The sequence below is a fragment of the Eretmochelys imbricata genome, chromosome 11, assembly GCF_965152235.1.
Source record: "Eretmochelys imbricata isolate rEreImb1 chromosome 11, rEreImb1.hap1, whole genome shotgun sequence".
Lineage (NCBI taxonomy): Eukaryota > Metazoa > Chordata > Testudines > Cheloniidae > Eretmochelys > Eretmochelys imbricata.
In genome coordinates this window covers 46,556,278-46,571,558 of record NC_135582.1, presented here as the reverse complement: position 1 = coordinate 46,571,558, position 15,281 = coordinate 46,556,278, and the positions used below count along the sequence as shown (strand labels likewise).

The following is a 15,281-nucleotide window of genomic DNA, read 5'->3' as shown; positions in this document are numbered from 1 at the left end:
CCTTCCAGACAAATGCTCCTTTTGGAGAGATTAGAAGCCACACGAAGAAGAGCAGGGAAAATGGCATCAGATATTTGCTTAGTCCAAAGAGCCATAGGAAATTTAAGTCACATGTTGTGTGCATTCATTTGGGGTGCCTGGTCCTCTGACATATCCTGGCCTGACCCTGTCTGCACTCAGTATCATGGCTGGCTTTGGAGGGCTATGAGCCACAAATCAGAAGTGAGCCCAAGGACTTTCCCAAAGAAAAATACATAAGTTGCCAAGTACGTACAGTATACTGCCTAGAGAGATTATGCCATGGCTTTGCCTTCTTAAGGCTCACTGCATTCAAAATGCCATTGAATCCCCAATGTGCAGCTTTCTCCCACTGGATCTGTCAGGGATGAATATCCCTCACAGGCTTTGCTGTTCTCCTTTCTGACTTCTCAGTTTATATGTGTTCGCTGCCTTCTAAAGGGCAGATCAAAAGGAAATATTTGGCCAGTAGTTTGAAATTCATTCTTCAAATGAGAAATTACATGGAAAGTGTATAGCTTTAAAGAATTCAGCCCAGGAGGAAAAAAGGTGTCAGAATCACAATTTAGTATTTTATCTTGAAAATATATGTCATGACGACTGAGGTCTGCTTGTCCACTTTTACAAGAGAAAACTAAAATAACTACCAACGCTTCCAACTCAACAGATCATGTCAAAGGAGAACATAAATTTTTACTCATGGCACTAGTTTACATTTGAAACATTTTCAAAATATTGTTTTAGCTGGGTGTAATAGACCACCAGAAGATTTGACACACAGCAAACAAAGGGCTTCAATTAAACAGCTGGCAAAAGGCCAGAAAGAGATAAGGGCCCAGGCTGTCACTTGCTAGACAATATATATGGTTATTTTGGCAGCCAAAACAGAATGTGATAATTGAGCCATGACACATTTAAAAAAGCACATAATTTTAAAAGGAAAAGGTTCCTGAGCACTAAAAAAAAAGAAAGAAAACATTTGTAGCGTGCCTATACCAAACCAAGATGCAGAACTAATGATGGGATCCGACTGATTGCATATCAGTGGTTCATAAAGTCACAGATTCCAAGGCCAGAAGGGACCGTTGTGATCATCTAGTCTGCCTTCCTGTATAACACAGGCCATAGAAATCCCCCAAAATAATTCCTAGAGCAGATCTTCAAGAAAAACATCCAGTCTTGATTTAAAATGGTCAGTGATAGAGACTCCACTACGATCCTTGGTAAATGGTTCCAATGGTTAATTACACTCACTGTCAAATATTTATGCCTTATTTCCAGTCTGAAATGGTCTAGTTTCAATTTTCAGCCACTGGATCACATTATGCCTTTCTTGCTAGACTGAAGAGCCCTATGAGGGAGTTAAGGAGAAACTATGGTCCCAGCCAGCCCCACCCAACTGAATCTGCAGAGCATGCTCCAGCTGGAGGTGGAGCTTAAAAGGGAGCCAGACAGCTCAGAAAGGGCCTGACAGCATAGGGGAAGAGACCTACCCTGAGGGCTCCTGGAGATGGGTGCTGCAGAAACCTCCTTTGGGAGAGAAAGCAGCTGTTTGCTGAGCCCAGAGGGGCTGACAGCTCAATTGTTATCTTTTCTTTTACTACCTTAGGGCAAACTATAAGACTTTGGGAAGAGAGAGGGTGGTAGGAAGTAGCCCAGGAAGGCAGCCTTAAGGCACTCCTGGGTGCTGGACATTGGTACCTCTTACAGGGCCCTTGGCTGGAGCTTGTTAAGGGCCCAAAAAGCTCATTTCTAGACCTCCTTTAGGGCAAGAAGGAAAGGGTAAAGACTGGCTGGGACTGGACATTCATGGGGGTCAACAGATGGACCCCGTATCTTCCCTGAAACCCTGCCACACTGCGGAGAGAGAAGATTGATTGATGACCTGACTGGAGGGTAGGGTCAATCCCCATCAAAAGGCAGACGGCCACAGGGCATTATGATGGCCCAGAGGAAAGATCAGAGTTTCGACCTCTGTGCTAAGCAGAGGTCTAAACCCGTAGCCCCTAGGTGATGCCACCAGCAAACACTACCCATCACAAGCCCATTATTAAATATTTGTTTCCCAAATAGATACCAATAGACTATAATCAAATCACTCCTTAACCTTCTCTTTGTTAAATGGTTTGAACTCTTTGAGTCCGTTGCTGTAAGGCAGGTTTTCTAATCCTTTAATCATTCTTGTGGCTCTTCTCTGAAACATCTCCAATTTATCAACATCCTTCTTGAATTTTGGGCACCAGACGTGGACACAGCTTTCCAGTAGCGATTCCACCACTGCCAAATGCAGAGGTAAAATAACCTCTAACTCCTACTCGAGCTTCCCCTGTTCATGCATCCCAGGATCGCATTAACTCTTTTGTTTACAGCATCATACTGAGATCTCATGTTCAGCTGATTATCCACCCCGACTCCCAGATTTTTTTCAGAGTTACTGCTTCCCAGGATAGAATCCTCCATCCTGTAAGTAGGGCCTACATTCTTTGTTCCTAGATTTATATATTTACATTTAGCTGTATTAAAACACATATTGTTTGCTTGCATCCCGTTTACCAAAAGGTTCAGTGATGACTGCGAACTTTACTCAATGATGACTTTATGTTTTCTTCCAGGTAATATATTAAAATGTTAAGTAGTGTAGGGTCAAGAACCAATCCTGGCAGTCCTCCCTTCCCCCCCAAACACACCTACTTGAAACGATTCTCTATTTAGAGTTCCATTTTGAGACCTATCTGTTAGTCAATGTTTAATCCATTTAATGTGTGCTATGTTAATTTAACATCATTCTAGTTTTATAATCAAAATGTCTTGTAGTGTTTTAATCATCTACATATAATCAAACAAAAAATGTAGGTATAAAAGTCCATGGAGAATAAGTATCAATGCTTTACCTTAAAAACAAGGTAAAGGTAAAAACTGTGTTGTATGGTTTTTTATTATAATGCACGTTAACTTGATTTCAAACTTAAACAAAAAAAACCCACAATCTTCCTATATACTTTGAGTACTAAAATATATTAAAAAAAAATTATGAACAGAATACATATATCTCCTAAATCAACTTTCTGCTACAAGGAAAAATGACTGCTGTGTTTAAAACATAAAGTACATTATGATGTACAATAGCTGTTTGAAAAACAAAGCCCACAAGCTTTATATTTTGTATGCAACATTCAGAAATTGCACTGTCTCACTGTATGCGTGGTTTTATTAAATAATTCAAGGACATAACAATGAACAAATGTACTGAATAAAGACATCATTTTACGTTAACCCCGAACACTCATGTAAAGCCTCCCTATAACGGGGCTGAAGCTTACATGCTGAGACGGCTCCATTTCTTTCTGGAATAAAGTACTCAAAAATCTTATCCATCCTCAACCCCACTCCAAAAAAAACCCCTCAGAATTTAAGGTAGTCCATGAGCTACAACTATAAACATATGACTCGACAGCTAAATTAAGCTACAAAGAGCTTACTTCCTAAGCTTACTCTAAACTTAATACTGAACTAAAAATGTATTTAAATGAACAATCAAAATTCATCATGTGCATTCTGCAACAGTAGGGCATTGTCTACACTAGAGAACTTTAACACACACAACACCACCCCCGCCCCCCCCCCCACGATATCTATTTTTTCAGTTTCAGTCCCACCAGTGTTAGCAACAGTGGGGCTACAGGTACAGATAGACTCTGAAGTCTCCCCAAAATGCTAACACCAATGGGGCTGACCTGCTGCAGGTAATGGTGAGAAACTTTCAAAAAAATCCCCTAGCACAGATTACAACAAGCACTAAAAAAAAAAAAAAATCAAGGAAATCATCAGTTAAGACACTGACATTCAGACCAACTTCATTTCTCATGTCCCACCTCTCAATTGTCATTATGCCTAAAGCTGTGCAGACTTGCTCCAGAACAAACTCCCTTCCAGTTCCAAACATTCAACCATCAGTAACATATCTCATCTCTAACAACCAGAGAAGGCTAAAACTGCACATTTATAGTGAGGCCAAAGTAAAGACTCCAGACTGATAGCTGACTTTACACGACTTAAAGCCTAAGCACAGCACAAAATTATAAAAATTCTATAATCTACTTTTTACAGTATGATAAAAAAGTATCTTTAATGACAGTGATACTAACAACAAAGGAAGTGGAAAAGATCAGGCACGAAATCAGGATATATATTTCTGGCTGTTGCTCTAGGAGATGCATCAGACAAATTTTATTCTTGAAGTAGAACAGCAGACTTTTGAGAGTTTCCAATGCATAGCAACAAAAAGTAAAAAATAATGTTAGTCCTAAGATTTTTTCCCCAAAGAACTTCCTTTTAAGAACACCAACCTGAAATATCACATTTCCTGTAAAATATTTTGGATACACCAGCGTAGATAAAAATTGATTAAAAAAAATAATTTAAATCAGATTTTATCGATGTTGTTAATTATAAGTTTTTCTTTTTAAAAATAAACCTGCTTAAAGTGAAATCTGAATTTAATACAACACATGTTAAGGCCTAAATTTATTATAAATGTCTTAAAACATTTAGTAAAAAATAAATATGTAGTATCCATGAGACTATCAAAAACTGAATTAAAGGCTTCTTTTCTATGTTAAAAAAAAAGGAATAAGGGAAAAAAATCTAACTTTTGAGATCAAGATTTATAAATATGGCACAATAGGTCAGCCCAAGTAACTTAGGAGACTGTCTAATTTTCAAGAGACTTAGGTGAGTAGTAGGGTTGTCAGGTGTCCGGTTTTTAACTGAACACCTCGTCAAAAAGGGACCCTCCCCAGAGCTCTCCATCCCAGTGAAAATGAGCGAGTGAGTGAGGGTTGGGGAGAGTGAGTGACAGAGGGAGGGGGGGAAGATGGAGTGAGTGTTGTGGGTCCTCAGAGAAGGGGCGGAGCAAGGGTGTTCCATTTTGTTTGGTCAGAAAGTTGTCAACCCTAGCAAGAAGGAACTTAAGCTCCACTTTCACTTAGGTATAGTTGAAAATTTTCCAAGGCTGACCTAAAATAATCAGTTTAATTCAGGGACTACAGTTAATCCATCTGTTCCTTTAATATACCATTTTGTTGTAAATGTGAAACATGTTTTGATAAGAGCAGGTATGTATCCAAAACATTCAATGTTGTTACTAAAAATAAATTTATATGCTGTTGTGTTTAATTAAATTCCAGTTATCATCCTATTGCAGTTTGACACAGATCATGTGCAAAAATTATCTAGTAAATAAGTACTGTATCATTCATTTTCTAACATACTAAAATGTACAATTAATAAAAATCTGAAAGTATTAAGCTACATAATTGCTTAAATAAATGTTTCTAGATACAGTGTACCCTCCTAGGTAGCAAAAAGATTGGCCAAATCTGGTGAAAAGGCTCCATTTATCTGTAAATCAACATGTTTTAATGGTTGTGTCACCCAATGAGACTGCAGCTTTCTTAAGAAAATAACTGCAGTACAAATGGAAAAGCTGATTAAAATCAAGACTTTGCACTGGGTGATTTAAACCACCTTGATTTATATCAGTCCACCCTGGTATCCATTATTGTTTCCAATAACACCTAATGTTATTATCACAAAGATTAGAGAAACATATTTTGTTTGTTTACTTTGCATAGTGGACACCGCTTTGTACATAATCAATTTCACTACTTTGAGGATGGCCCCTTGCACATCTTGTCGCGTGTATTGCTAAGTAAAGCTGTCTACCGTCAGCTGAAACAAGACCTGATTCAGGAAAGCACTGAAGCACATGCTTAATATTTATTTACATGCTTAAGTGCTTTCCTCAATATGGATGGGTGAAAGACATCCCTCAGGACTTTCCTGAAGCAGTGACACAAACTGGAGAAGTAACAGGTAGGTGTATGAATGGAAACGCAGAGGAGGGTGGAAGAGGAATGAGCCAGAGCTAGATAGTGTTGCTCATAGGCCTGCCCAAACAATCCTCCTAAATCTCACCAAGGAAGGAGAAAAGCCTTCCCCCACCCCCAAGAATTAAAAAAAAAAAAATTGGCTGCTCTATTTGAAAATTAATACATTTTACAAAAAACTTAACCATTTTAAAAAATCATGTTGACAGTGACCTTTTAACACCAGGAACCCGCAATCATGATTACATCACAGGGGAAGTGGCAGACAGTAACTAAAATAGACAGGTGTTTGTGATACTACAAAAGATGAATATCACATTGAATTCACTAAATTCACACAGCTTTCAACTACAAGTGCAGAGCACAGTCATCCAGAAACCATGGAGCAGCAATTTACTGTGTTGGCGCACACACGCAAGCCAGCCAGTGAAACAGACCAACCAACACAGAAAGCTCTACACCAGCAATTCTCAAACTTTATTGCACCACGACCCTCTTCTGACCACAAAAATTACTGCATGACCCTACGAGGGTGGACCAAAGCCTGAGCCTGGCCGAGCCTCAGGCAGAGGGGCCAAAGCTGAAGTCCAAACTCTGCCACCCAGGCAGTGGGGCCAAAGCTGAAGCCCAAGGGCTTCAGCTCCAGGTGGGAGGAGGGAAGGCAAAGCCAAAGCCCAAGGGCTTCAGTCCCGGGAGTTCGGGGGGAGCCTGTAACCTGAATCCCACCATCCAGGGCTGCAGCTGAAGCCTGAGCTCTGCAGCCCTTGGGCTTCAGCCCCAGGCGGTGGGGCTCAGTTTCAGTCCTGGGCCCCAGCAAGTCTAATGCCAACCCTAGCAACTCCATTAAAACGGAGTCGCGACCCTCTTTGGGGTCCCGACCCACAGTTTGAGAACCACTGCTCTACACTGTCAGAGAGAGCAAACAGTTAAACTATTGAATTGACACAAATAAATTTAATCTGTACATTCCTGGCCTCCCTAAGGAAGAAGAGATATCTGATCTGCTATTTTAAGCAATGGTTAGGAAAAAATCTAAATCAAGATATGGAAAACGAGTCAGTGTCCACAGAATTAATGGGAAAGGCCCTTTACTAAGAAGGAAGATGCAAAAACTGAGATTATTAAAGAATTTTAGCAGCTGACAAGAAATACAAGCGTTTGAAGTGCAAAGATTTTGTCCTTCCTAGATTTTGGACTCTACTCTTACTAAGAAGAGAGACTATCTAGCTGTGAAGAGTACCTTCATGGAATTAAATGTGATGATTCACTTTTGTAGTTAAGAAGTCTTTAGAGAAAGCACAAAGGAAAACAGTTTCGGGACATGAAGGGAAAAAAACCACACCAGCCTTACTGAGCAAGACAGTACAGGAGGAATGTGGATAAAGCTGTGCTGGAAACAGTCAAAGGAATAATTGATATATAATGTAACTGAAGAAGAATGTGAATTTTAAAAATGTTAATTTATTAACATCTATCTAGGGAATCAAAGAGCTGTTTCTTGTTGTGGCCACGTTAATTCAATATTGCATTTGGGCTTTTGCTCTTGGCTGTAATTGCTGTACAGACTTGGTCTCAAAAATACAAGGAACTATAGCGTGCAATAAAGCGAAGCACTTTTACCTGCTCAGCGTTGTGTTCAACAGCGTTTGTAAAACATATGTACCGGCATCCTTCCCTCCCCACAAACTGGGATACACTATAGGAGATTACAACACATTCAGCAGTGTAAATCCTCTAGTCAGTATTCACATTCTGGCTGAGTTTCCTGGTGTTTTAAATTTATCTAACAGGACACCAATAATAATAATAATAATAATAATAATAAAAACTTTAGACTTTTTTATTTCTTTATATTTCACATTTTAAAAAGAAGACCCATGCAAAAAGCTTGGAGCACCGTGACAATAATTACATTTATAATCCACCTAGCAGCATTAAATTTATTTGTATAGTTGAATTAACTCTGCAAACCAGAAGCATTAAATAATTAGTGGTAACAATTTATAGCAGATAGTAAAAATGAAAATAGAAAATCTCTCGTAAAGCTTCTCTCTACCAATCATGCCCAGGAACAATCATACCAAGGAACATCCTTCTTCCAAAACCCTGTTTTAAAGCATTCATCTTAATTACCACAGCACCATGTTCACTGTATTAAAACTTCTACAGGAAATTGGAGCATCTGTTATCACACTTTCACTTCTCAGCCCTTCCAAGTTCAGATCCTGGGTGCAATGTAGTGCAGCCACTTTGCATTACCTCACTGGCAGAATCTGGCCATACAGCTAGCATATCTGGGTCACAAGGATCACTTCTCAGTGAGATACAGGTCCATAACAGACCCTATTCTGTGCTGCCAGTGTTAGAACATGGTTATGGGACCCCTAGAAAGCACTAGTCCCTGACTGAGGTTTTGGACCCTGAGGATAATTAACAGCTGGTGTAATTTAGACCAGCCTCTCTAGCTGCTGTAACTTTACACTAGTGGCCCCACAATCAGAGTGCAAACGTGAGCTTCTCTGCCCTTTTCTGACCTGCTCTTGATTGCAGTTTGACTAGCCCTCAGGGTCTGGTCTTTCAGATGACTCAAACAACATTTCCATCGTGCCATAATGACTGATACTGTTTTACACTTTTCTAGCATTCTACACAACTACCAATCCCTGGTGCACAGATTTTACATATTGAAGGTATGAGTGGGTACGATACAAGACATATAAACACAGCTTGTCAAATCATTCATTGCAAATAACATCTGTTGCAAATCTAGCCCTATTTGACTTATTCTTTCTCTGAATGGCGAACACTTAGAAAAAAACAAACACAAACAGTTTACACAAACAATGGTCTATGGACTGTTCACTACCTTATTTATTAAATGTGCTGTATGATTGCGTTTGCTTTACAATTGGATGACCAAAGATTTCTAAATTAAGAAACTTCTAGAACACATTTTTGGATGAACATTGGTTTGTGCTAAGATTTGCGGAAACTTGTTATTCACAAATATGTCCATAAATACCTGGAAGACTCCAAACAGTAACATTCATGGGCCTAGCAAATTACAGAAAACCAGTGTCAGCACTTATATTTTTGAATCAGTTTTAAAAAAAAGTTACCACCTCAAGTTCTAAATCTAGTGCTATGTAGGTAATCGCAGAAGTGGGTGGGTGACCATTGTAGCTGGAAGGTTTCCCAGATTAGTTGGCTTTTCAGGAGGATTTTAAATGGGAGCTAGCCAGCTTATTTCATGTATAGAAGTAGGAAAACTTTTATTGTCACCCTCCCTTCACCCATACCAAAACAAGTGAAGGCAGAGCCCAACTCTGAAGCCTCAGACCATGGATTCTATTATTTGGTACCTGAATCAGAAAATGCTTAGTCTTCCATGTTCAAAAATCTAAAAATGCCTGTTGTAGCAGTAAAGTTAAAGACAAAATTAACTATTGCAAATACTGATATAAGGCTACTAATGCAGATGCAAGTTTGGAATCTATTTTGGCTAAAAGTAGTGTAACAGCTAAGGAAACAAAGCAGAGCGTTACCCTGACCCCGCTTTACAATTCTGCCCAGTAAGTGGTAGTCCTTTAAAACTTAGATTAAAAAATGTTATTAAAGCAAGTGTTAAAAAAGTTATAGAATACACAGGTTGGGAAAAGAGTGTCTGAACATCTGGGTACAGTGCTTAGGTTATCCACAAATTCAAAGTTAGTTTTTTAAAGTCATATGATACACAGAGTATATAATCAGCAATAACCCAAATTTAGGTGAATAGATTTAACAATACAGTTTAGATATTAGAATCCGAATACTTGGATACATCACTCATGAAAAGTTGTACAGAGACTTGGCTGTGAAAAGAAAAGTAAATCAATGAGTGAAGATTGTTCCTCAGTAATTGAGAATTAAGTTGGTTGTCCCTTTAGCAAATACAATCCATGAGGAAAGTATTTGTTACTTTCCTGACTGCGCTTCTCATTGGCACTCCAGTTCGATTCCTCCCTTAACAACATAGAAAATATACAAAAAAGTAACCCAAGATAGACATGGATAGAAGAGCCTTGTTCATGCTATAAGGGATATCTGATGGTGTGGGAGGGAGTCAAACTCCTCCATTGATTGAAACACCCCTAATTTAAAACAATTTCTGAAGTATGGATAATCTCCTATACAATAACTGATTTACCAGTGTAGAGATGTATCCTGTTGTCCTTTTTTATTCTCCAGCCTCAATGTATTTCCGTGGTGAGTTCTGCACATAGGTGTTCAATGACAGGGTATCACCACCTTCCCAAGAATTCAGCAGCCAAAAAATCTGGCACAACATCCACACTCTGCCTCAGAACTGTGTTCCAGATTGAAAGATTTAATTTGTGTTTGTAGGCTTCTAGCCCAGATATTTGTGAAGACAGCCTAAAAAACGTGAGCTAAGTACAAACTGATGCAATGGTGTCTACATGAGTCTGCAGAAAGTCTGAAAAAAATCTCAGATGTGAATTGCTAACACCTTCACTTCAATGTGTTAAATTGGAAACCACAAAGCGGCAGTTTAAATGTCAATTTCACCTGCTTACCATTTAGTTGAAACAGACAGGTAAGATGCCTGTCCCGCCCCCACTTCCCCATCCCCAACTGCTTGCCATGCCTCCCCATGTACCAAAATCTAAACTGTCCAAGAGCTTCTGCTTCCCCAAATAACTTTTCAATGAAGTAATGATGGTTTGTCAGTACAAAATCTCCTGCACAATGTGGGAATGGCATAGAGTAAATCGAATCTAATACCAAGACATATAAAGTGTACAGATTGCATTTATCATTTACATATTGAAGTAATACATTTTAAAAACATTTAAATGAAACTCCAGCAGATCTTCCTATCAGCCTCATTGCAGTGCTATTGTAACCCACACACCTTCTGGGTGTGGTGTTCTGTCCCATCTAGTGGCACTGAGACCACTTAGAGAGAGAGATAAAATGAACCTGCACTACGGCCTTAGCTAATAGGCAGGTGGCTTTTAGCCCATGCGGTAGAGGCTCATGCACTAAGCTCCAGAGGTCCCAGGTTCAATCCGACCCGCTGACGACGGGGTCTGTTGGCATTACACTATAACATGCAGGGACATAGCTGCAGAATTCAGGTCCAACCTATTGCAGAGTACCTGGGACCCTCAGACATCACAGGGGGGCTCCCCAAATCCAGAGAGTGAAATTAAATATACAAATGTACTTCTCATGAGGGCCTGTACCCAGACATTTAGCAGCAGACCTTTGTATGCATCACACAGTATGCCACTGCAACTTTTATCCACAGGAAGACACACCACAGGATAAAGGAAACCATTGGTAGGGGATTTTGAAAATATTAGGCTTCTAAAATAAAAGCTAGTTTATATGGGAGCTACATAACATTCCCCAAAGATTAAAGAACTGACAGAAATGCTGATCCCTCTGTGATGCTCCTGCATGGAGCTTCTTTATCGCAACATAAATGCAGCAGAAGGAGAAGACTAAAATGTATTTAAAATGTTTTAATTGAAACTGCTACAAAAAGAAAGGGCAAGATAGATGTATTTTGTATGTTAAAGAGAGTCAGAAAAAGTAAATTCTAGTGGTTTATATGCCTTAATACATTTAAAGAACTCTTAATATTGGGAATGGTCTTCTATTTGGTAGACAAAAAGTAAGTACCGCCCCAATCCTGTAAACTCATACATAGGGTTTAATCCTTGCACCCTCCAGGAGGTTCACACTTTGTGCAGGCATTCACCCATACATATAGGCTTGCAGGATCAAGGTCTAGTTGTACATGTTCCCAGACACAGAAGGTACAACATGAAAAGAACCACCCCCACAAAGTTTATGTCCCAGATTTAATCTACTTTACAACAGTTAGAATCTACTGGGGAATGAATGACCTATTTAAAAAAAACACCATTTTTATTCTTTTGCAAACTTAGAAGCAATAATTCACTGACAGCCCAATTTAACTAAGAAATATTGTGATGCATTGTTAATATAAACAGCCTATTGCCATATTACATTGCCATCAAAGAAAAATATTTTGCAATACAACAAGTCTACCACACACCAGAATACCCTCTTTTTTTTAATTACTTGACTCCTACCACAGCAGGTTTGCACTCGTATAGGGATGTTTTCCCAGCATGCTTTGCGGGAGGCTGGCCCTTTACATTTGGCAGAACCAGCTAGCTGCAGGCCTAAAGTGGCTATTTACAGGTAGCAACTCCACCTTCCTCTCTGGAACAGGTAAGACCTTAATTCTTATTACATTTCTTTTTTATTGCTAAGGAGGCACAGTGTTTCTCAAATGCTAAAACTGATAATTATGCTAATCTGGAAAAAGTACAAACAATGAAGCATAAACAAACAATTAAAACATTTTAAAGAGAACAACTTCCTTAAAGAATTTTATTCTAAAATTTACTTTTTCCAGCGACTACTTGCTTTATTTGAATTTTGATGTATTTTGTGTTAGCAGTAATACTTTATATGACATTTCTGCTTTTGTATTTCTCACATGTGTGAATGAATCAGTGCTATTTTTCTGCTTTACTCCCTTTCAGCAATCTGCCTCTTAGATACAAAATTCAATTACCACATTTGGGGCCAAATTAACAGCTGGTGTTGTTGGATGCAATTCCACTGAGAAACTCTTATGCCAGCAGTGAATTTGGACTCTGGCTTTAAATATTAACCAAATCAGACAGACTATTAACTAGCGCTTTCTGCAGCTGAAATTTACTTGAAAAAAAATCAGTCATATTACTATTTTATACCCTCAAAATACTACAAATGCCACATTAAAGACTGGGAGACGAGGGAGGAGGGTGGTATTGGACGCTACAATAACAACCATATATTTCTAGGTACACAGTTGAAAGAAAACTACTTTTCTGGCAAAGAGAATTGTTTGTAGTCATATACTATGCCTGTACTTTAATATTAAGCTTTCCCTGTAACGTTTACTGCCCAAGAGCTGTTGCCTGCATAGTCTTATATACTATAGTATTTTTCCTTTCATGTGAGAAATTGTGGGCCCACTCAGAAACTGTATTTGGCATAAAGCAGGTTGCATTCACCTAAGTTCAGTTTCATGGGACTATAGCATTGGTTACTTTTTTCCCTGTAGATGGATTCTATTCTAGTAACAAAGACCTCATCTTCACTTTTCCCTTAGATGGAAAATAAAGCTGGAAATCATTCAAGCGAGCCCTCTGTGCACAGAGCTCCAACCACAGAAATCAAAGTGGGTTTTGTGTACTGAGGGTTTGTTGGATTGTGTAATTTAGTATACATATCTTAGCCTCCTACTGTATACTGCAACCTGTATGAAAGTCTGCATGGAGATGAAGAGAAGAACACTAGATGATCACCCTTTGCTTAAACAGAAGCTATGGTAATAGCTGCTTCCCAATGAGAAATGTCAGCAGACAGAAATGTAGCTATGTCTCTTTTCATATGCTACTGATGATAATATACTTATTCAGATTCATTTTTTTCTCAAAGCATTTAAAATCCAAATTCTGTTTAAAATGCAAACAAAAGTAAACATTTCCCATTGATTATTGTAGATTATAGAGATGAAAATATCAAACCTGTGCTATAGGTCACCACACAGGAAAGCAGAAAACGAATGAGAAAACTGTTGTATACACACAGTGGCGGATTTAAAAAAAATATATATACATACATACACACACACACACCAGCCACAACTTAATCTATTTTAACGATTCTCACCTGGTGGGGAATCTTCTCTGAATTCTACTGCTTCCCTCCTGTGGGATGATTCTCCTCACTGAAATTGGAGCTACATTCTCCCCCTAAGGGATAATTCAGAAACCTGAATAAGGCCCCCATCCTCCAATCTGATCTGGATGGGTGGCCCTTGTGTCCATGCAGAGTCTCACTGATGTCTCAGGGCTTGTCATCTTCACTGCAGGGTGAGCTTGAGATACACCTGGAGTGTTGCCCCTAACTCAGCTCCTGTCCCAAATCTTTAGCTCAAGTTTAGTGGCACTGTAAACTCGAGGTGGCTGGCCCATCAGGAGGTTTGGGTTTGAAGCTCAAGTGCTGCTGGCACTCAAGATAGCTATGCAGTGGAGACGTATTTACTCTATCATGCTAATCCAACCAAATGTTGTGTGTACAAGGAATGTAGGACTGGGCCCAGTCCCTCCCCAGCGCCAAAAAAAAAAGGGGGGGGGGGGCAAAAAGGAACAAAGGTCAAAATTCCCCAGAAGCAACCCATTTGGTTGCTTAAGCTCTTAATGGGGAATGCAGGAATTATTCAGGGGAAGTTCTTTGGCCTGTATTATACTGGAGGTCAGACTAGAGGATCACAGTGGTTTCTTCTGGCCTTGGAATCTATACAAAGAGATTTGCTGCATGCTGTTCCATTGTGTGATGTAAGGACTGGAAGCATGTATTTGAATAATTTGAGGTCACTTTTAAATTACAGGACTTAGTATTGTTGCTGAATGATTATGCTACAGATGTGTTAATGAATGTTGTTGTTATAGGAAGGTTCAGAAAGTAACACTTTGTTCCTTTGATGTATTCATTTAAATCCTAAACACAATGAAAATATTCTTCACTATCTCTAGTGAAGCACTGGAATAGGTTACCTAGGGAGGTGATGGAATCTCCTTCCTTAGAGGTTTTCAAGGTCAGGCTTGATAAAGCCCTGGCTGGGATGGTTTAGTTATGGGGATTGGTCCTGCTTTGAGCAAGGGGTTGGACTAGATGACCTCCTGAGGTCCCTTCCAACCCTGATATTCTATTATTCTATTTAGAAGATCCTTAAAGAAGGTTTGGTCAGTCTCTTATGTACTACAAGACATAGTATATAATCAAAGAATGGTTCCAGCTCAGGCCTGAATCAGAAAATAAACTGGGGGCTTGTCTACATGGGGTTACTCAAGCAAATTAATCCAAATTAGCTAAGTGTGAATTTAAAGTAGTTTAGTTAAACTGCATTAAACACCTGTGTGGAGGCTTTCATTCACAACTGAAGTAGCCTTAAAATAAACGGAATTAAGGCCACTTTAATTCTGAATGGGAGTATCTACACAGGGGTTCAATGAAGTTTAACTAAGGCACTTCAAGTTCACACCTTCAGTTAATTCAGATTAATTATCCTAAATGTTCCCATGTACAGAAAGCCTTAAGTGACAGGAAGAGGCAACTCCAACTCTCTGAACTGAGATGCACAGACAAAACAATCTGATGGAGATGCATTCAGTGTGCTCAGACCTTACCATACATACTGTTCATTAAGCAATATGTGTGAAAGACTGCTGATGCTGATTAATATGCAACTTGGGTGTAAAATATACACAAGGACGACATTAA

The 15,281-nt window shown here is 39.1% G+C and overlaps 1 protein-coding gene across 3 annotated transcripts in view; it reads right to left on the bottom strand.

Annotated features, from left to right (window-relative positions):
• Positions 1-15,281, bottom strand: part of UBE2E3 (ubiquitin conjugating enzyme E2 E3) — an 85,960-nt gene that overhangs the window by 56,888 nt on the left and 13,791 nt on the right. The gene's annotated exons all lie outside the window — the stretch shown is intronic.